The sequence below is a fragment of the Adiantum capillus-veneris genome, chromosome 6, assembly GCF_014529385.1.
Source record: "Adiantum capillus-veneris isolate H3 chromosome 6, ASM1452938v2, whole genome shotgun sequence".
Lineage (NCBI taxonomy): Eukaryota > Viridiplantae > Streptophyta > Polypodiopsida > Polypodiales > Pteridaceae > Adiantum > Adiantum capillus-veneris.
The window spans coordinates 102,445,311-102,469,459 of NC_140936.1; the positions used below are offsets into that span (position 1 = coordinate 102,445,311).

A 24,149-nucleotide genomic window follows, 5' to 3' on the forward strand; every position below is an offset into this window, starting at 1 on the left:
ACATAATTAGGGAATCTTGCATTGGGATAAATTTACTAACTTAGCTAGCACTAGAGTAAATGTTTTAACCCTTAATCGTAGCTAACTAATTGATAGACTCATTCATAAGCCCAAAACTCTTGATTAATTAATTTCAGCAAGTGCAATTTATTTTTCTTTAATGGCAGTGTAACATTTCATAATTCTTTGCATTTCCTCATTACTACATGTGCTTTGCCTTTTCCTTATGCCTTATCACCATATATTTGAGGTTGCTACCTCATCCACCTTTTTCTTTTTGCAGGCACATTCTTCCTCAAGCATCTACCACGACATGGCTTTGTCAGGGACGACAAAGCTTCAGAAGGAGAGAGTGTTGACGGGCGAGCGTCAATGACATGCATTATCCTTCCATTGGTGTGTACACATATGTGTATGCATATATTTTTTGTATTTACGGGCTCCACAGTGGGTTCCAAGTTGTACATTGATGATTAGATGAGCCTAGATACCTGCAGCATGTTATACATTTTTTGGCCGGCCGCCCATTTTTAAAAGCCCTTGTATATAAGTCAATTCACATGATGTGAAAGGGCATTTTTAGAGAAGAGAGTGTGAGGGAGTGTGGAGAAGAAGAAGAGGAGTGGATATGGAGCTTGGATCTTCCACATCATATGTAGTAGTCATTGGGATTAATGGAAGCTAAGTTCTCTCTACTTTCTCTTGTCTTTCAAGCTTATGTGTGTTAATGGTGTATGATTAGTGTTAATCTTCTCTTCTCTCTCAAGTTTTTCCTCTTGTTTGAGCATTCTTGCTTCACATGTGTGCTAGATTAGAGTGTGTGTACGTGGGCTACATACATTTCTCTCATTAGGCTTCTTTGTGTATGCTTAATGTGTGATTAGAGTGTGTGTGCTTGAGATTAGAGCAAAGGGATACACCATTGTCTACATGATTAGAGAGTTAGAGTATAGATTGAGAGTGTGTGTGCATAGATCTTGCTTCATCGGCTTTCCCTCTTCTCCTCTCCTTCTTCATCCCTCTTCCTAGAGTCCTCATTCCATCACCGGATTGACATTATGTCGGTGGGCTGTGCGCTATGCTATGACCACCAACACAATCTCAAAGGTACAACCAAATCTTGTAATAATGTTCTCAAAGAGAAACTTGGCACTTGACCTCGCATCGGCCTTACGTGTGTAAGGTTTCCAGTTTCTGAAACCTTAAAGGTTGTATAAAGCTTAATCAAACTAATATGATTATTGAAAAAGCAATGTAGAATTGTTCGACCATGGCAAATATTGGTATTTTTGGAATCTTAAGCACAGCAAACCCCGGGCTAGAAATTTTCATATTTAAATTCGGACAAAAACTGACCCCGCTAGTCCTCCCAGAAGATTCAATGTAGAATAAATTATTAAGAAAAATTGAAGGGTTACAGTAATCATTTAACCATACACTTTATTAAAGGTCTCCCAGATATTTACAAGATATTTACCAATTAAGCAAAAATAGGTCAAATGATAGCAAAATTGACATTTTAAAAGCTGGCAGGTAACGGGAGGGTCATCACTGACCTTCCAGGGACTCATTTAATAGCAGGGGGTGTTTTTAACTTGCTGGGAACTACTTGAACTGCAAGCAACTGCCTTTTTCAACCGGTGAGAGCTTATGAGTGCCAGAAAACTATAAATAGGACCCCTAGCTTCACATTTTACATAGACTCGGAGCCTTGACACACTCTCTTTCATCTAGAGAGACCGCTATGTAGAAATCATTAGAGATTAATCTCTAATTGATTAACCTAAACAATAATTAGTCTAATCTTTCTTGATTAGCAAGGTTAGATTAAGCTATTTTGTTAATAAATCAAAGATTAGGCCTATGTATACTCATAAACCCTCTTTTAATTAAATAAATTCTGTTGATTATTGTAATTAAGCTTAGAAATGTTAAGCTAATTAATTATCCTATCATATTGTAACGTGCTGTTACAGGAGAGAGAGTAGACCAAAACTAGACCTGCCATTCATTAATCCGTCATCTCTCTTATAGCAAGAGAGGTTAGTTACATGCCAAGAATGTACTAGTATCCTCCCACACTAGGTGATCGGACACATGACCTACATGACCACACATCACACCTCCCCCTCAGGGAGAAAAAGATGGATATCTTTTTTACAATTTTGGGCTGAGAAAAAACTTGACACAAAGGGATCAACTCCGACGCTTCATCTGGGGGGAGTGATCATACAACGGCTTAGGGGCTGGGACTGATCTTAGGGGCTAGACTCGACATCATGCCGAACATGATCAAGGCATGGAACTCGACATCTCGCTTGTGCAAACATCAGGTTGCTATCCTGATGTGAATGGCTAGACGAGGAATGACTAAGACATACAATCTCCAATCCACTTCAGCGTTTGGTGTGAGTGTGTTTTGCTTTATTGAAAACCAACTACATGCTTGATCTAACGTTGAAAAGAGTATCACTAAACACAATGAAAAGTTTTTGCTTCAAGATCCCGCTGCTCGAAGCAATCACGAAAATCCAAGCGCAGTAACAAACTTGCCATTCCCTTGCTGGGTGAACTTGCCATTCCTTTGCTGGGTGAAATAGTACTCGATTCTGACTTAGTGAGAGGAACACCCTCATGATCTGCTATCATCTTGAGCACCTTAACCATAGTGGAGGTCTTTTCCAGAATGTTGATAGAATCATCAAGGACAAGAGGAAGCTCAGGAACCAGCGCAATGTGATGTGCATGGGCAAGGAAAAGAGAAGGAATGACAGAGGAAGCGAAGGCAGAAACAACAGCATGCCTCTTTTGGCCATAAACTCCCTGGTCAGCTCTATGAGTGCCACCACCAGAGATGCTGACATTTGTCATCAGGTTGTCCACACTGCCCTTCTCTAGCAAACCGGCCAACAATGCAAGCCAATAGTACTACATCTGAATCCGTGCAGCTTGAACAGGAACTGCAGTCTGGACTGCAGTAGCAACATGCTTCAAAGCAGGCTTCTTTCCTGACGTGGGGGTCCTCTGGATCTTGTGCTCTGACTCCGCAAAAGTGGATTCCTGAGACTTGGGTGCCATGGGAAACCACCATAATAGCATGAACTACAATGCATGAAACAACAAAAGCACAAGGAGGGCAAGGGTGAGATCATGAAAAGAAGCAATAGGGCTGAGGATCTACGGAACATAAGCAATGATGATGACAGTGTAGGAGAATATGCTGCATGAAACAAGCAGGGCTGTCATGGCTCGTGGTGGCAATGACCCATCAATCTGTTGACTCTCTGATGCTTTCTCGCTCGCTAATATGATTAAGAGATTACCGTTGGAGTGACCCTGCTGCTGGGGAACTACAATGCAAGGCCCATAGAGAAAGGTGTTTAGTATGGGTGTATTACAAGAGGAAAGACCATTAAAGTTGAAAGGAATGCTATGTTGCATGGTAGTCCACTGCTCGCTTTTGTTCGGCATGGCTTTGGGGATGTTCATATGGAAAGCTTCTTGTATGACCGCAGTGGACATGGGCATCATGGACGTAGGAGCTGAGGTCGAAGGCTCCGGTGAAAATGGTGACAATGAGCCCTTGTTAGAGTCAAACTCTGACGAACTACAGCTTGTCGGAGCCTCCATCAGCAGCTGCGCCTAAAGAAGAGGTGTCCATGCTGTCTCTAGCTGCGGGGTTTAGCGTTTTGTATCGTTTCTGAGGTTTAGCTAGTGTTGGGGTGTAGGCCAGGTGGCCGTGGGAAACCACCCTTGTACACTTAATTTCCCCTATTCAATATAGGGAGAGAAAGAGGAAGAGTTGACCTCTCCCTTCTCTTTCTTCTCCACTAACCCACACAGGCTGCCTGTACATCATCCCCTTCCCCATTCTCTTCTTCCCCCTCTCTTGCACACACTTCGTACACGCACACGTGCACTCATCAATTGGTATCAGAGCACGGGGATCTCGAGCGATAGACGGATCGCAAGAGATTGGAAGGAATCGGAGTTCTGTGACGCAATTTCGGAGGCACGAAAGCTCGGCGCATGCAGCCGCTCCTACACACTCATCATTGAGTAAATGATCGGAACAGGGTGAAGAAATTGATTCTCTGTGTGGTCTTGAATGCAGCAATCATCAGATCTGGTAGCAAAGAGGAGAGGAAGCAATTGTAGTCCACTGGTCCTACTTGGATAGCCGAGCGCAGAGAGAGAGAGAGAGAGAGAGAGAGAGAGAGAGAGAGAGAGAGAGAGAGAGAGAGAGAGAGAGAGAGAGAGAGAGAGAGAGAGAGAGAGAGAGAGAGAGAGAGAGAGAGAGAGAGAGAGCTTTCGGGTCAATACAGCCTGCCCGATTGTGTGTGTGCAAGTAAATTCCGTGTGTGTATTGGAACTGGAAGCAGATGAGAAGCAGAGTTCTGTTTTCTGTGAAAGGTCTACACAGTCGAGTCTGAAGTTGTAGGAGCAGGGGAAGCAATTCAAGTGTGTGTGTACCCGATTGGAGGTGTAGCAGGGCTGTTCTATTCGAGCCAGAGTTGAGCTTCCTACAGCGTTGGAGAGTAAGAAAACGCAAACAGGGGCAGCAAATCAGCTTGTAAAGTGAGCAATCAACCCTCAGATCATCTGTGTGGAAAGGCAATACATAAAATAGAGGCCGATTTAGGGGCTGCAGCAAAGCATTGTGCAGCTCAGCACAATACACATAGCTTGAAAAGCAGGTGAAATTTGGGCCTGATATGTCTAGGCTGGACCGCGCAGATGCAAACAAAATGTTTTTGTTGGTGATTTAGAAACGCTGCCAAGTTTGTGTGGTAGTAGCCATAATGCCTATGTTTGTTAGTGTGTGTTGAAAACACACACACACATGAATCCGGGTCCACCTTCCAGGAAAAGCACACGGTGCTGCTAAGCAATTCTATCTTCGTCAGTGCAAAGAAGATGGGCCAGCGCTGATTCGAGGGGGAGAGAGAGGAAGAGAAGCGCGCACACACAGACTGCTAAAATTCCAGAGAGCAGGCATTTCAGTTGCTTTGCTGCAGCAATCGATTTTCAGTGTGTTTTTTTTTTTTTTTTTTTAAAGGCTTCATAACAACACCTCCAAGCAAGCGTTCCCATGGTCGCAAGCAGCAAATGCAAGCAGAGAAAATTTGTTTGGTGGGGTCGCACAGACTGCTAAAATTCCAGAGAGCAGGCATTTCGGTTGCTTTGCTACAGCAATCGATTTTCTGTGTGTTTTTTTTTTTTTTTTTAAAGGCTTCATAACAACACCTCCAAGCAAGCGCTCCCATGGTCGCAAGCAGCAAATGCAAGCAGAGAAAATTTGTTTGGTGGGGTAGTAAGTTATCAGACTGCACGGACACACACGTCTCATGCAGTTGAAAGGTTTTACAAGCAATCGCCCAAAAGATAACAGCGTGCACATTTCTCGACACCCGCCAAGAAGTTGTGTGCATAGACCCGAACACATACGTCTATAGCGAAAAATCTTGCGAAAGGCCAATTAGTGAGAAATTAGTGGCGAGCCCAGTAAGCTCGGTGCATAGTCGGCATCGACCCACGGCTGCGACGCTCACACGCTTGGCACGGATTCTCGGCACCGACTTTTACGGATTCCCGCGATCGACGACCGTGCTTGCGACATGCACGGGTGAGGTACCTCTATCATAGAGGAGTGACACCCGGCATCGGCACCGAGCGCACCGATCGCCTTGTACGACACAGTTTACGGATACGACACCTTTGGCGGCTATTTGACTAGCATATTTCTGCCCGGCGACAAAAATCGGCACATAGCGACACCGACACGCAGCTTACAGGCTACAGGGGGGTTTTTCAGCCCATTCACTCACAGATTCTCCAAGTTACCAGACACAGCGCTTTGGCGATTTGGCAGTCATTTTGACAGCAGATTCTCTGCGGACACATGCGTTGACAAATGCATTTTGTTGTGAGCACACATAGTGCTACTGAGCTCTTTTGAGCGCAGATATCCCCACAGGGATCACTTTCACTGCATGCAGCAGTTCTTGGCGCCTGTTTGAGCGCGATTTTACTCATGTACATTGAGTTGCGGACACTGCCCACTGTACTACGTGTGGAGCCATTCTTGGCTATTTTGGCAGTTTTTCCCGGTCGTCTCTGAGACTCGGACCGGAAGAGCCCTTTCTGAGACTGTGGCTAGTCCATTTGTGTCTGCATTAGCCTTTTGGAGGGTCGATAGCGTGAGGTTTTCTTTGAGCTGGGGTGTGCTCGAATGTTGAGACACTTTCGGTGATACAGGTAGCTGGAGTTCCCCTTTACGGTACCCTTGCCATAGGATATGTATCTGGACGGTTATTTATGCTTTTGACGCCGAGTTGGCACTCACATAGCATTGGTTTTGTGCAACAGATGCCCAGTTAGTGCAGTTGGCACATTTATATACATTTTGAGTTGAGTTTTGACTCCTCATACAAAGGAGACTCTACCGGATTTACTTCCCGCGAGTCGTGCCTTCCATAGTTGGCACTTTTGAGTCTATTTCGGTTGAGATTTTACTCCCGATACAAAGGTTACTCTGCCCAAATTTCTACAGCTTCTCGCCATAGTTTGGCACCTCTCAAACCCTCTTATCAGCGATGGCTTCTTCTTCAGAAAAGGAGGAGTATTTCATTCGAAAGTTCGATGGCACCAACTTCACCATGTGGAAAGAGTGCATGAAAGATGTTTTGATAAACAAAGGCCTCTCAGAACCGTTGAAAGAGCGTGCAGAGGATGATGATTATACACAAGCTCAATGGGAGCTTTTGGATGCAAAAGCCATGGCTACGATACGTCTACATCTAGCTGAGTCAATATTCTTCACTATCATCGGGAAGAAAACAACCAAGGAACTTTGGGATAGCTTATGTTCAGCATGGGAGAGCAACAGTGCATCCAACAAAGTTTTTCTCATGAAAAAACTTATGAAGCTCAACATGAAAGAAGGTAGCACAGTTTCCAGTCATTTAAATGAGTTCAACTCCTTGTTTAGTCAGCTGACATCTCAGGGCTTTAAGGAGTTTGACGATGAACTCAAGTCTATCTTCTTATTATGCTCTCTACCCAGTTCATGGGATATCTTTTGCACAGCCATTAGCAATTCGGCTCCGAATGGCAAGTTAGAATTCAATGCTGTCACATGCGTTGCTCACTGAAGAGATTCGTCGTAAATCTCTCGATAATGCTAGTCATGGAGATGTATATATGGCTGGCAATTCAACAAAGCCAAGAGGCCGTGACAGGAACAAATACAAAAGCAAAAGTAGAGAGCGGAATCCTCGTAGTCCTAGCAGACACAGGAACCAAAGTAGAGACCGAATTGCCAAAAATGTCGAGTGTTACTATTGCCACAAGAAGGGTCATTACAAAAAGGATTGTCGCAGCTTCCTAAGAGATCATAAAAACATGCAAAAGGATAATTCTGGCAAAGGCAAAAGTACAGTAAAGATTGAGGAGCTCAACATTGTTGAGTCTCCGATGCCTACCACTGTAGTAGAGGATGATCCTCCTCCAGTGACGCTCATTATGCCCACAGAGATTCATGCCGAGGTGACAATAGATGCCTCAGATGTTCTCATTTTCACTTCACATCTCACCCCAGATGCTTTGGTTGCACAGGATGAGGGTTATGCACAAAATTGGATCCTTGATTCTGGTGCAAGTTTTCATGTCACACCGCATAGAGAGTGGTTTTCCTCTTATGCATCCATGCATGGAATAGTCAAGCTTGGTGATTCCTATGAGCTTAACATTATTGGCATTGGTGACGTGAAACTTCAGATCCATAATGGCACTACTTTTGTGTTGCAAAATGTCAGACATGTACCCAAGCTTACGAAAAGCTTGCTTTCTATAGGGCAATTGGATGATCTTGGCTACACTACAGTTTTTGGTAATCGTTCTTGGATGATCCGCAAGAACAACCTTATCATGATGAAAGGCAATAAAAATGGATCCCTGTACTCTTTGTTTGTTTCGAGTGTCGACGAACACTCTATCTATGTTGCCGAGCTGCCGTCTCCTGAGTTGTGGCATAGCCGGCCAGGGCATATTAGCCAAAAGGGAATGAAAACACTTCAGCGTTTTGGCTACTTACCTGTGTTAGATTACACGGACTTTCCATTGTGTGAGCATTGTCTGTATGGCAAACAGACTACATTGACATCTTCGCCATTGAATAAGAAACTAGGCGAACCTCTAGACTTGGTGCACAGTGATTTGTGTGGTCCAATGCCACATAAAACTCTAGGAGGGGCAAACTACTTTCTCACGTTCATAGATGATTCTACCAGAAAGGTGTGGGTGTATCTCCTTAAGCCATGGTTGATAACCAATCAGGAACAAAGCTCAAAGCTTTTCGCACGGACAATGGTGGAGAATACGTCTCCACAGAGTTCAAGGATTTTTGCAATAGAAGAGGCATTCGGCGGCAGTTTACTGCTCCATACACACCTGCACAAAATGGGATAGCTGAAAGAATGAATCGTACGATTCAAGAGCGAGTTGTCTCTATGATGTCTATGGCAAAGCTTACTACCGAATTTTGGGGGGGAGCTGTTCTGACAGCAGTGCACATCATCAACAGGTCACCTAGTTCTCCTTTGAATTTCAAAATTCCAGAGGAATTATGGACTGGCAAAAGACCAAGCTATTAGCATTTACGTGTATTTGGATGTGAAGCATATGCATATGTGCCCAAAGAACTTTGTCGAAAGTTAGATCCCAGATCACACAAATGCATCTTTATTGGCTATGGTGCAAACGGAGAGATGGGATATCGTCTCTAGCACCCAGAATCAAACAAAGTCATTCGTAGCTCACATGTGATTTTCAATAAATCAAAAATGCACAAGAAGCCCATCAAAGATGTTGAGTACAGACGTGTTCGTTTTGAGGATGTAGCCTCCAAATCAACTCAGTTCAGTAGTGTCGCACCTACTCCTCAAGTGCAAGATACTACTATTGCTCCGGAGAGAGCAGAATCCAGCAGTCAGGCACTCAGACGCTCTGAGAGAGTATCACGTGCGCCCGAGCAGTTTGAGTCGGGTATACACCACATTTTGGTCACTGATAGTGGAGAGCCAACCTGCTACAAAGAAGCTATACAAATGGAGGATAGTGTTAAGTGGGAGCAGGCTATGCAATCAGAATACAATTCGATTGTGGCTAATGAGACATGGGATTTGGTTGAATTACCAAAAGGCAAAAATGCTTTACCTTGCAAGTGGGTATACAAGATGAAGTATACAGCGGAAGATCCCGAGCCTAGATACAAGGCTCGTCTAGTTGCCAAGGGTTTCAAGCAGCAAAAAGGTGTGGATTTTGATGAGATTTTCTCTCCAGCAGTCAAGATGACTACACTTCGCACCGTGCTTGGCTTGGTTGCTATCCAAGACATGGAACTTGTCCAAATGGATGTGAACACAGCATTTCTTCACGGGGATCTAGATGAAGATGTCTACATGAAACAACCAGAGGGCTTCGTATGTGAAACCCAAAAGCCCGCGAGGACCGAATTGGTTTGTAGACTTAAAAAGGCACTCTATGGCCTCAAGCAAGGTTCAAGGCAATGGTATCAAAAATTTGACAAATTCATGCAGTCTCAGGGTTACATTAGAAGTCAAGAGGATCACTGCTTATACACAAAAAGGTTGAACGATGGTTCTTTAATCATCTTGATCTTGTATGTAGATGATATGCTTATCGCAGGCAAATCAATTGATGAAATCAATCAGTTGAAAAAGATGCTAAGCACTCAGTTTTCCATGAAGGATTTGGGAGATGCCAATCACTTTCTTGGTATGCACATCAAGAGAGACAGGCAACGTGGAATTCTTGAATTATCTCAAGAAAAGTACATTCACAAAGTCTTGCAACGTTTTAGTATGCAGGGGGGGAAGTCATTGAGTACCCCAATGCAAGCATACTCCAAACTTAGCAAGGAAGACTCTCCCAAGACAGTGGCTGAGAAAGAGGAAATGGTGAAAGTACCATATTCTTCAGCAATTGGCAGTGTTATGTACGCTATGGTAGCCACAAGACCAAACATTGCACATGCAGTGGGAGTGGTTAGTAGGTACATGGCAAACCCTGGCAAGAAGCACTGGGAAGCAGTCAAGAAAATCCTCAGATACTTGAAAGGTACAGCTAGCAAGTGTTGACGCTTCGAAAACAGTGATGCATCTATTGTAGGTTACACGGATGCGGATTATGCGGGTTGCGTGGATCGGAGAAGATCCACATCTGGCTACGTGTTCATGTTTGCTGGAGCAGCTATCTCTTGGAGATTGTCTCCAAGATTGCACGTCTTCATCTACCACTAAGGCAGAATATGTTGCTGCGTCTGACGCCAGCAAGGAAGCCATATGGTTGGCTCGTCTAGTGGGAGAATTGGGCATTCACGAGGTTCCAGTACTACATTGTGACAGTTAGAGTGCCATTGCTTTGGCAAAGAATCCGGTGTTTCACTCAAAGTCGAAACACATAGAGGTCAGATACCATGTCATACGAGATGCATTGGCTAGCAAGCGTATCGAGCTTGTCAAGGTTCACACTGACGAAAACCCTGCAGATGCTCTCACAAAGAGCCTAGCCTCGGAGCGATTTACACATTGTATAGAACTTATGGGTGTAGGATGAAGCCTCGGCAATGCTTCATCAATTTTGTATAGACTAACTATCCTAATGCCACTATTGGCCACCATGACCTTCAAGTGGGAGGTTGTTGGGGTGTAGGCCAGGTGGCCGTGGGAAACCACCCTTGTACACTTAATTTCCCCCATTCAATATAGGGAGAGAAAGAGGAAGAGTTGACCTCTCCTTCTCTTTCTTCTCCACTAACCCACACAGGCTGCATGTACATCACCCCCTTCCCCATTCTCTTCTTCCCCCTCTCTTGCACACACTCCGTACACGCACATGCGCACTCATCAGCTAGCGGGGCTGAGGGGCGACTTCAAGATTGAGATCAGGGGTTCGATGATTGTTGCGGGATCTCACACACAGCACGAGACACTCCAGCCTAATCAGGCTCTATGGGGTACACCATCGCTAAATGAAGCAAGAAGATGAAAATCAAGAAGACCCTAACTACCTATGCCTATACATGTGCCCGTCTCCTCCACCAATGTAACGTGCTGTTACAGGAGAGAGACTAGACCAAAACTAGACCTGCCATTCATTAATCCGTCATCTCTCTTATAGCAAGAGAGGTTAGTTACATGCCAAGAATGTACTAGTGTCCTCCCACACTAGGTGGTCGGACACATGACCTACATGACCACACACCACAATATTAGGGCTGAAATTAGCCAAATTAACCATGAATTAATGGTAAATATATTAATTTCGCTTAGATTAAGTTGATGTAATTATCAGAGCTGCATTAGATAGTCATTAAGCTAGAAAAATTATCCTATAATTTTTTGAGTAATTTTCCTAATTAATTAGGCAGAATTACACTGTTTTTTAGAGAAAATTAAAGGGAAAAATAATCAAACTAATCTCAAATTCTGTGAGATATTTATCAGTGGTTCATTAGGTCTTAAAGAACTCGGGATATTTAGGAGAATCTCAGATAAGTAATCTAGCTAATTACTTTAGCAGAAATACTATGATTTTTTAGCAAACTAAATAGGGGAAATTAGTAAACTGATTTCAAATGCTATGAGATATTTATCAGTGGTTAATTAGGTGCTAAAAAACCCATGATAATTAATATAGCTAATTACTTTAGTAGAAATACTCTGTTTTTTGAGAAAATTAAATAGGAGAAATTAGTAAACGGATTTCAAATGCTGTAAGATATTTATCAGTGGTTAATTAGGTGTTAAAAAACTCGTGATAATTAGGAGAAGCTTGGATAATTAATCTAGCTAATTAATTTAGCAAAAATACTCTGTTTTTGGAGCAAATTAAATAGGGAAAATTAGTAAAATGATTTTAAATGTTGTGAGATATTTATCAATGGTTAATTAGGTGTTAAAAAACCCGTGATAATTAGGAGAAGATCAGATAATTAGTTTAACTAATTATCTTAGTAGAATTACGCTATTTTTAGGGATAAACTAATATGGAAAATTAGTAAATCATGTGCTATAATTTCATGCTATTTATTAGAGCCATATTATATGGTAAAGAGGCCGTCATAATTATGCCAAGGTTAGAAAAGTAGTATAGATATTTATCTAAGTCAAATTAGACTATTTCTAGCTAAAAACTAAAGAGGAAAATTAGTAAATCATGCTATATGATTACATGCTATTTATCAGAGCTATATTACATGATGAAAAGGCTGTGATAATTATGCCAAGGTTAGAAAAGTAGTTCGATATTTAACTAAGTCAAATTATACTATTTCTAGCTAAAAACTAAAGAGGGAAATTAGTAAATCATGCTATATGATTACATGCTATTTATCAGATCTAGATTACATGATGAAAAAGCCGGGATAATTATGTCAAAGTTAGAAACTTGGTATAGATATTTATCTAAGTCAAAATATACTAATTCAGATTGAAATTTCAAGGGGGAAATTAATAAGTCATGCTATATGATTACATTCTATTTATCCCCGTGTTAGATAGTGTTGAGGGCCTACAGGGCAGCGCTCAAGAGCCACATTGGCATATCAAATTGATGAATCTTTGTACTACATGTAGAGCTCAAGATGCTTTAGAAGATGGTCCAGATGGCTCTTCAAACGGGGTCTCTATGTGGAAGTTATGATTGTCCAAAGATGGAAAGCTTTGCAGACTTACGACAGACAAGGCAAGTGGGGACAAGTAGGGGACCAATGTGAATTTCCCAAGTTGTGAAGCATGTCGATCTTCTCAGATCATCAATCGGATGAATGGGCAAGTTATGGCCAATTAAGAGTTTGTTGGGACCACTTGTATGCTCACTAGGCCGCGTTGGTAGGCACCCTAACAAGAGTTTTTTTTAACTCACCAAGGTTTTGAAAAATTGCATGCGATGTGGTAAATCAGTCAAAATTTGAGGCACATTGATCAAAGTCATGGGCATTGGGATATATCCAAGCCAAGTTGGCAAACGACCGGTGATAGAGGCGAATTGGGTTTTTTTCCAACATTATGGATGGCCATTTGAGGATGTGAGAATAGTTTTGGTAGACCTTCTTTGGGTTTCTTTAGCATTGGTATCCGCTAGTACTGCTAACCATTGTAGTAATTTGGTAAATGGAAAATCTTGAGCACATTGGATGCTAACTCTGGTCTGTGTGTTGCTTCATCCTCAACATCAATCACAACCCTCACTTTTGCCAAACAGTTTCTTTGTCTCCTTCAAGCGGGGTGCGAGCCTTATACATGGGTGTTCCAAATGTAGCCTCATTTACTACTTTTATCACTAGTGCTGGACTAGAGGAAACCCTTTCCTTGAGTCTCTCTAGTGAAGGACCCTTTCGAATAAGTTTACCTTGAGAGTAAGAAACTACCTTCGTGCTTTGTAGAAAAGCATTTTCCATATCTGCAATACATGTGTCATACAATGAGATTTTTGTTTTGAATCCTTTGCCTACATGCCAGCTCCATGCTTACTCTCAACCAAGTTGGTTCTTGGAGTGTTTGCCCCATCAGGACTTCTCGCTACTACTATCATGATGCTCCCCCAATGTGCAATACACACCTCCCACCAACTCAGCCAAGAGTCCATTGCAAGGATGTTTCTATCCGTGAAATTTCCATTGTGCCACCATTTTCGAAGGAGACGAGACTCTACTACAGTTTCCTCTCTAGAGGGGGCTAAACGCCACTTTTCACACATGTCTTTCTGAGTTTGTTGAGATGAAGAGACAATGTACTTTGTTGTGTGCGCCACCATGCTTTGTTCCCAATGAAAAAGGAAAGATCACTCAAAATAGAACATTGTCTTTCCCACCAATGAACACGGTGCAAACTGCATTCCAGTTGGCTTGAGCTTTGTTAGTCATGAATTCGTGGAAATCCGCTCTCTCATATCCATGCCCCTCCATAACTTCATTTATGCACTACCAAAAAAGAATTTGTGCTTCCATGTCTTCCTCTTTCATCTCACAAGTTGCAATAGTGAGGAGATCTTGCATGCTATAACATAAGACATTCATATTAGTATATATTGTTGGTTGTTTCTTAAGATATACCAAACTTGAGAAATATGTTCCTAAAACAACAAACCTTGGATCGTAAACATGGCATGCCATGGTCACCCAATTTGCCACTCGATGAGTGTGATCAAACTACACCCAAGCATGCCGAAGATCTCCAGGTCCACTTTGTCGCATTCGATTAACCAAATCCAATCCAAATGCAGGACCAACCGTAGACATTTTGAACACAAAGTACCGCTCCCCTTCCGCTCCTTCCTTAGGAAACCTGCTTTTGTGAAAAAATTCATATGTGCAATCCCTTTTTAGCCGCAACAAGGAGTCCATACCAAAGCTCTCCTTTGTTGGCCCATTTCTTGTTGCTGCCACGGACCTTTGAAACATGTATTAAAGAGTTAAGTTACTTTGAAATAATATGCACAAACAAGAGAAACAAGTAATCATCCTCACTGATTGTCCTCCACTAAGGAACCCATTGCTTCAACAACGTTTGGAAATTCTTGCTCGCCAAGTACATGGCTAGAGCCCCCTCTTCCATCAAAGTTGTTGTCACAATTTCCTTTGTAACAAACATTTGTACTTTTCGTGCACCTGTATGTCTATCTACACTAAGAACTTGTGCAACCATTTCTTTGGTTTTACCGGTGAACCCTATTGATGTACCATCTCTCACGTCATGTTGATGAGTTCCTTGATGTACCATCAATCTTCTCATGCTTTCATCCCTTGGCATGACAAAATATACGAAGCAATCACATGTACGCAAACAAGTGGGTGGTTGTCTTCCATAGTGGCAAGTAAGCTTGCCTTCAAGTCCATCACAAAACTCGCCATGCAAGGTAATTTTAGCATACTGCCATTGAAATGCGTTGTGTTTGACTTCTTAAAATTAACTAATTTGGGATAGCTTTCATTGAGACACTTTAGGACACATACACACTGACTTTTGTGACACACACCAAGAAATGCAATATCTGAGGTTTTCAGTTTGGTCCAGTGGTGTAGATCATACTTATGTTCCTAAGATCGGTGGAAACTCAAACACCATTTTACACCTTTGGTATTTCCAACACTTTTTGGGTTTCATTCATCTTGGAAAGAAGCTTTGTCAAGGTGTTGGGATTCGTCATTGCGTCAAAAAATGACAAAACACTATCTGTTCTCCTTATCTTGGTAGAGTTTTGCAATGCTTGCTCCTCAAAGTGTTGTTCCTTGCTTGGACTAGTAAGGTCTATGTAGGGAACATCCACCAAAGGAGCAGCCATGCCAGTCAAATTTGAAACTATGTCATCTTTGACTAGCACCACAAACTTTGTAGAAAGAGATTTGTCCACGACATAAAACTCCTCTCCTAAGTGATTGCTTGTTTTCTATAGTGGCACTGTCAACTCGTTACTCCCAACCATGACAATGGCATGCAGAGCACTAAATGTTTTGTGTCACAACATACTCTTGTAGATATTTAACCCCAAAAATAACGTTTACATTTGTAAAGGAAAAAGCTCTTTCAAAAGAAGGGAAGACTATAGTGCACTAGTTTCAAAAAATGAGAGTGAAATTGTTTGTTGTGTTTAGAAGAGTTAATGGCATTTTATATTAATCATGTAGTTATTAGTATTATATAATGATTTTTTACATTTTAAATTTTAGATTAAATTAGTTTTTAAAAAATTGCATTCCCTCACCTTTCCCAAACAGCCACCTCCTACCCCCTCTGTCTCTCCGTACCCCACGCCCCTGTTACCCTCTCTCTCTCTCTCTCTCTCTCTCTCTCTCTCTCTCTCTCTCTCTCTATATATATATATATATATATATATATATATATATATATATATATATATATGTATGTATATATATATATGTATGTATGTATGTATGTATGTATGTATGTATGTATGTATATATGTACACACACATATATATATTCATACATCTATACATATATGTGTGTGTGTATGTACACACACACACACACACACACACACACACACACATATATATATATATATAGATATATATTGTTGGAATTAGGATTGCAGAGAAACGCACACAACTTGGAGAGGACGAAGGAAGCTCAAGGCACACAACTGAGAGGGTATTACTTAGTGTGCAATGGAAAGATAGATAGCCTTAGAGTGATGGGGGTATATACAATGCACAGGGGGGAAAACCTCCTAAAGAGGGAAAAAATGCCTCGGTGGTCCTAATGTGTTCACACACATCACTACCACCTATATATGGTGACAAATCCCCCCTTGAGTGATGCGGTGAACGAGAGCTGGCACATGAGTAAAGGGAAGTGCCATGCCCTGAGGACATGATCAGTCCACGAAGGGGAGTAAGCCCAAAGCTTTGTGGAAAGCTTCAAACTTCTCATGAGACAATGCCATTGTGAAAAGATCTGCAAGGTTGTCCTGTGCTGGCACATAAGCCAAGCTGATCTCTCCCGCTGAGAGCCTCTCCCTGACATAGTGGTAATGCACCTCAATGTGCTTTGTGCAAGCATGAAAAACTGGGTTCCTTGCAATTGCCAATGCGCTCTGACTGTCAGTGTAGATAGTGTTGGCAGTGACCTGTCCAACACCCAAATCAGCCATAAGGCATCTGAGCCATACACACACAATCGTAGTTGTGAAGACTGCCCTATACTCATCCTCACAACTCCACGTGGCCATAGTAGGTTGCTTCTTGCTCAACCATGATATACATGAACTACCAAGCATGAAACAAAAACCACTTGTGGACACTCGCGTGTCAAAACAACCAACCCAATTTGAGTCCGAAAAAGCATGTAAGTCTGGCGGCAATGATCCCCCCTTGGGATAAAACAAGCCAAGATGTAAAGTGCCACTCAAATAGGGAAAAATCCTCTTGACAGCCTGCCAATGCTTAGACCCTGGGCTATGCATAAATTTGGTAACCTGTAAGACTACAAACTGAGTATTCGGCCTTGTGTTGCATACATAATGAGGCAGCCAATAGAAGTTTGGTAAAGAGTGACATTAGCAGGATCATTAGCATCATGTAGACTCAACTTCAAACCTGTTTCCGTGGGAGTGGCAATAGGTCTGCAGTCCTCAAGTCCAAATTTACATAGTAATGTCTCTATGTAACTTTTCTGACATAAGGCAATACCACCATCACATTGTATGCCCAAGTAATGATGCAACATCCCCAAATCTTTCATCTTGAAAGTAGCATTCAAATCAGCCTTAAATTCAGTAATATGTCTCTCATTTGGTCCAGTGATCAGCAAATCATCTACATAAAGAACCACAATGAGAAGTACATCACCCTCACGCTTTACATACAATGTGCTTTCTGTTGGACTGTTACAAAAGCCTCGTTTGACCAAATGAGTGTCAGCCTTCTCATACCAAGCACGAGGAGATTGCTTCAACCCATACAAAGCCTTCTTACATCTACACACTTTGTCCTCTTGTCCTTTCTTGACAAAAGCGCGAGGCTGCGTTACATAAACTTCCTCAAATATGTCACCATTCAAGAAAGCAGTAACAATGTCTGATTGATGTACATCCCAACCAAAATGAGCTGCCAATGCACATAGAAAACGAATAGTATTCATACGACAAGTGGGAGCAAAAGTTTCTTCATAATCTATGCCTTTTTGCTGCGCACATAGCCTTTTGCAACAAGTCGAGCCTTATGGCGATCAACCTCACCGTCCGAGTTTGATGCACTCTTACAAAATGAAATTCTTCAAACTCACTTGGCCTCTCCTTTGAGCATGGCGGCTCACAATGCTAAGAAGAGATCACAAATCTCTCTCCTAGAAGAGGTAGAATCCCTACCTAAAGAGGAAACGGTGGGCGAGTTGGTACATCACGAGGTCACCACCCAAATGAAAAAGCTCCTCTCACCCCCTCTCAAGCCTTCTTTACCAAAGCTTCCCCACCGCGCTACCCACCCAAAGGCTCCTCCTTTCAATCTAAACCTTTTAAACTAACCCCTTACTTGGCTAAAAACTCCCATGAGGAATTCACTCGACAACCGTTTAAGAAACCCAAAACCTCCCCTCCAGCAAGCCACCCCCGCCCCTCCTCCCCCTCTTGTAATTTCCCCATTTTAGCCATTCCAAAAAATCCCTCTCCCTCCTCTAACAACCCTTCTCGCTTACCCTCTCTTCTCCAAACCCCCAACTACCCTCTTAACTCTCCTTCCCCTAACACCTCCCGCTTGTCCCAAACAAAGCCTCTTCATCCCTGGTTTAGCCTATCCAAAAGCTCAAAAAACTTGCAATGGAGGAGGTCGAACTAGGGTTAGAGCAGTCTACCTCTTGGGTCCACTTGCTCTTCTCTCAACCCCCTCTTTTTCCTCACATTTGGACCCCTCCTCCGTGTACTCTCCCTCTCCTCCCCCATCCCTCCCACTCGGGAAAAAGCGTCATAAATTTTGGCTTCCTCTCACAAATCCTCACCTCTTTAAAATTTTGGTTCTAAGAAATCTTTCTATCTTCACTTTTGAACACAAAATTACAAACCTCTCTTCACAAAATCTCTCTAGTCGTCCCCTCTCTTCCTTCGAACATAGACTCCTAGGTTTTGGGCCTAATTATATGCCTCCTTCTCCTCCACCCCCTGTGGATTCCTTACCTAAATCTTACTCTAATTTAAAAAGAACCCTCCATCTTACAATGTTTTTCAAAGACTCTTCCCCTCCCTCTACCCTCTCTCTATCTATTCCCAATCACTCTTGGAATCCTCCTTCTCCTTCCTCCACCCTAAACCTTGCCTTCAATCATATCTTCACCCTCCTTAAACCCCTTCTCTCTTTTATTCCTCCTTTCCACACCAAGCCTTTTTTTATTGAAGCCCTATCTTCCTTAAAAAATGACCATAACATTGTTATCAAACCTACCGATAAAAACTTAGGACCCGTTGTCCTCTCCAAAAATTGGTGTGATAAGGAAGCCCTTCGTCACCTCATGGACCCACTTACCTACTCCAAAGTTTCTTCCCCTCCTCTAGCCTTTGTTTCCACCCTCCTCACCTCTATTATTTTGAGTTACCACCTTCTCCCAAACAATGAAAGAGATTTCAACCTCTCCTCGTCTATAGCTAAACCGAAACCTTGCCCCTTTTTTCTCCTACCAAAAATCCATAAACCCTCCCTAGTCGGCTGCCCCATTTGCTCCTACAAGTAAGCCTTAGACTATCTTGTGTGAGCTTAGTGTATCTCTAGTAAGCCCTTGTATATCTCAAGTAATCCTTAGACTATCTTGTGTGAAGCATTAGTAAGAAAGGCATAGCCTTATGTTGTAACTCCCTAATTTGCAATTTCCATAACGATCCCCTGCACACTTTGTCCATACTTTGTATGTCCAATTCCACTTAATATACTCCTTCCGCTTGCAGCTTTATTACCAGCCGCGAAGTGGCTTATCCGACGAAGATCATAGAGATCTTTACACTCTAGCTTGTTGCCACAAAAATCACAACGTATGTATATATACACACACACATATATATAAGATATGTTATACACACACACACACACACACACACACACACACACACATATATATATATATATGTGTGTGTGTGTGTATACACACACACATATATATAAGATATGTTATACACACACACACACACACACATATATATATATATATTGTTGGAATTAGGGTTGCAGAGAAATGCACACAGCTTGGAGAAGACGAAGGAAGCTCAAGGCACACAACTGAGAGTGTATTACTTATTGTGCAATGGAGAGATAGATGGCCCTAGAGTGATGGGCATATATGCAATGCACTGGGCAAAAACCTCCTAAAGAGGGAAAAAATGCCCCGACGGTCCTAGTGCGTTCACACACATCACTACCACATATATATGGTAACAAATCCTCCCTAGAGTGATGCGATGAACGAGAGCTGGCACATGAGGAAAGGGAAGTGCCATGCATTAAGGACATGATCAGTCCACAAAGGGGAGTAAGCCCAAAGCTTTGCGGAAAGCTTCGAACTTCTCACAAGACAATGCCTTTGTGAAAAGATCTGCAAGGTTGTCTTGTGTCGGCACATAAGCCAAGCTTATCTCTCCCGCTGAGAGCCTCTCCCCGACATAGTCATAATGCACCTTAATGTGCTTTATGCGAGCATGAAAAACTAGGTTCCTCGCAAGTGCCAATTCGCTATGACTGTCAGTGTAGATAGTATTGGCAGTGTCCTATCCAACATCCAAATCATCCATAAGGCGTCTGAGCCCTACACACTCAACCGTAGCTGTGAAGACTACCCTGTACTCATCCTCACAAGCCGAAGTGGCCACAATAGGTTGCTTATTGCTAAACCAGGATATACATGAACTGCCAAGCGTGAAACAAAAACCACTTGTGGACACTCGCGTGTCAAAACAACCAGCCCAATCTGAGTCTAAAAAAGCATGTAAGTACGACGGAAATGATCCCCCCTTGGGATAAAACAAGCCAATATGTAAAGCTCCACTCAAGTAGCGAAAAATCCTCTTGACAGCCTACCAATGCTTGGACCCTGGGCTATGCATAAATTTAGTAACCTGTGAGACTGCAAACTGAATATCCGGCCTCGTGTTGCATACATAAATGAGGCAGCCAATAGTAGTTTGGTAAAGAGTGACATCAGCAGGCTTACCAGCATCATGTAGACTCAACTTCAAACCTGTTTCCATGGGAGTGGCAATAGAATTGTAGTCCTCAAGTCCAAATTTACATAGTAATGTCTCTAGGTAACTTTTCTGACACAAGACAATACCACCATCACACTGCTTAAACTGTATGCCCAAGTAATGATGCAACATCCCCAAATCTTTCTTCTTGAAAGTAGCATTCAAATCAGTCTTAAATTCAGCAATATGTCTCTCATTTGGTCCAGTGATCAGCAAACAATCTATATAAGGAACCAGAATGAGAAGTACATCACCCTCACTCTTTACATACAATTTGCTTTCTATTGGACTGTTACGAATGCCTTGTTTGACCAAATGAGTGTTAGTCTTCTCATACCAAGCACAAGGAGATTGCTTCAACCCATACAAAGCCTTCTTACATCTGCACACTTTGTCCTCTTGTTCTTTCTTGACAAAACCGCGAGGCTGTGTTACATAAACTTCCTCAAATATGTCACCATTCAAGAAAGCAGTAACAATGTCTGATTGATGTACATCCCAAACAAAATGAGATGCCAATGCACATAGAAAACGAACAGTAGTCATACAACAAGTGGGAGCAAAAGTTTCTTCATAATCTATGCCTTTTTGCTACGCATAGCCTTTTACAACTAGTCGAGCCTTATGGTGATCAGCCTCACCATCCGGCTTGAGTTTCAACTTGTAAACCCACTTTGTATCAATGGCCTTTTTGCGAGTTGTGCTTCATCAAAAGAGAGAGGTTCCTCAACATCATGTAAGCTAGACACAGCCAAAGCATAACAATCTGATACATAAGATGCATGGCGAGAGCTTGAACGAGTACGACTAGACAAAGGTGCATCCAATTTACTGTCACGCAAAGTATGCACCAGCCATTGTGGCATACCTCTAGTCTGCTCATTTTTAGCCCTTTCCTCATCAAGTACATCATGTACATCTACATCAGTAATGTTGGGGTATAAAGCCCAATGTGGTCGCCCAGGTAAGTGGGCAGGCCGCCAGGTATGTACACATATTCTTTTGTAAAAACCTAATAAGAACTCACTATGCTCTACACATTAAAGTAGAGCGAGTTCACCATATCGTCGTGCTTTTCTTCTCGCACTCTCTCTCGCGTCGCACTTCTGCTCGTACTCCTTCAACTGGTATCAGAGCTCAGATCGAGGCTCAGGGCAGCACTGCAGGAGGCTAGAGTCACCAACTCAGATTGGAGTGAAATTCGACAGGCGAAGACACGACCCCAAATCTAGGCCACTGTTTGGCTTCAACAAAGGTCTTCGCAGGCCATTTTCGACTACGTGGTCTCGACAGGTGCAGATCCGACTCTGCAAATTTGGGGTTTTTCGGCCTACGACTGCAGGTGCTGAGGATATCGACACTCCCAGAGTGCTGATTTGTGGTTGTCTACACATCGAAGGACGGCTCACAGTTCTTCGAGGCGTGTCACATACGACACGGGCGCATCTACACACAGACTGTAGGCGACATCCACTAGTTCATCAAGTAGCTTGTGTTTGCTGCTTGATATTCCAGATTTCATCCTGACATTGCAGGTACTTCCACATGGGATGTATTGTCAGAGATGATGTATGTCTGTTGAGGGTTTGCTGGCTGTGAGTCACGCAGCAAACAACCGCCGCAGCGGTTACAGCATACAGTGGGAAATTTGTGGATGTATGACTTTGTGGGAAGTCTATGTACTGTCAGATTTACTGCAGCCTTTGTTTAGGTTTGAGTGAGGTTTTATTGAGCTGGGGGATTCTCGAATGTTGAGATCCTTTCGGTGATACAGGTCTTGGAGCGATCCCTCGAGCACCCTTAGATAGGCAGCTAGGATGTATTGACTGTGAGTTAGACAATTGGGATTGCATCTTTGCTTTACTGCCGTTGAGGCATTGTCACAGACTATGCTTATAGGACAGTGACAGGACAGTCAGAGACAGTACAGGTGCAGGACAGGTTTACCCACATCTTACAGTGTCAGAGAGACAGTGTTTTTGAGTTGTTTTTTGGTCTGTTTTTTAGTACACCAGAGCCATTTTACAAAGGAGACTCTGCCGAAATTTATGCAGAATCTGAAGCTTTCTTGGTTCATTTGACAGGTTGATATTGGTTCAGAGGTCAGTTTACAGGGGAAACTCTGTTGAATTTTTCCCAGGAAAGTAAACTACTGTGAAGCGTAGCTATGGCTGGATCACAGGACACTGCTCTTTACAATATCAAGAAGCTGGATGGAACCAATTTCCCATTGTGGAAGCAGCAGATTTGGCACGTGTTGGTACAAAAGAAGCAGATAAAACCTATAAAGCTCAAGGGGATAAAACCAGAAGATATGGACGAAGATGAATGGAGCGAAATGGATGAATTGGCACTTTCTACCATTATGCTGACTTTGGCAGAAAGCGTTTACTTCAATGTAGCAGACGAGATGTCGGCTTATCAAGCATGGTTAAAGCTGAGTGATCTTTATGAGAAGCAGAGTGCAGCTTGATAGGTATACTGGCTTAAGAAGCTTGTTGACTTGAAGATGAAAGAAGGGACACCTATGTCCAATCATCTGAATGAATTCAACACAATCTATAGTCAGTTGTCAGCTCAAGGTGTCAAGTTTGATGAACCTGTTAGAGCTATGTTCCTGTTGATCACATTGCCGGAAAGTTGGGACACTTTTCGCACAGCTTTGAGTAATTCTGCACCTCCATATGGTTTGAACATAGCAGGTGTAGAAGGAGTCTGCTTACTGAAGAAACCAATAGAAAGACAATGGACAAAGGCAAAGGAACAGCCTTAGTTGTCAGGGGAAGGACCAAAGAAAAGTACAAAGGTGGAAAGAGGAATCAGTCTCGTAGCAAGTCCCACAGTGCTAAAGGCAACAGTGACATAGAATGCTACCATTGTGGCAAGAAGGGTCACATGAAAAGAGACTACAGAGAATGGAAAGCAGCAAAAGGCAAAGAGAAAGCTGAAGACCATGGTGAGAAGAACAAGTCCTCAGTGAAGATTCAAGAAATAAATGTGACAAACACTGTTGTAGAGGATGACAGTCTAGTGTCAGGAGACATCTACTTCTTGAAGAATACAATGGACTCAGCTCTTCTTACAGCATCTGATGGAAATACACTGAGTGACTGGATTATAGACTCAAGGGCATCACTTCATGTGTCTCCAAACAAGGAGTGGTTTACTTCTTATGTGACCACTAAAGATCATGTTCGGCTAGGCAATGGGCAGACATGTGAGATCTTAGGTGTTGGAGATGTTCAATTGAAGTTTCAGAATGGCTCTTCTTTCATGCTGAAGAATGTGAGACATGTTCCCGCAATTACAAAGAGCTTGATCACCACAGGTTTACTTGATGATGCTGGCTACGTCACCACTTTTGGACAGAACATGTGGAAGAT

At 42.6% G+C, this 24,149-nt stretch overlaps 1 pseudogene; it reads right to left on the reverse strand.

Annotated features, from left to right (window-relative positions):
• Nucleotides 1-2,472: 2,472 nt before the first annotated feature.
• On the reverse strand, nt 2,473-3,489 carry LOC147455995 (uncharacterized; annotated as a pseudogene).
• Nucleotides 3,490-24,149: the final 20,660 nt, after the last annotated feature.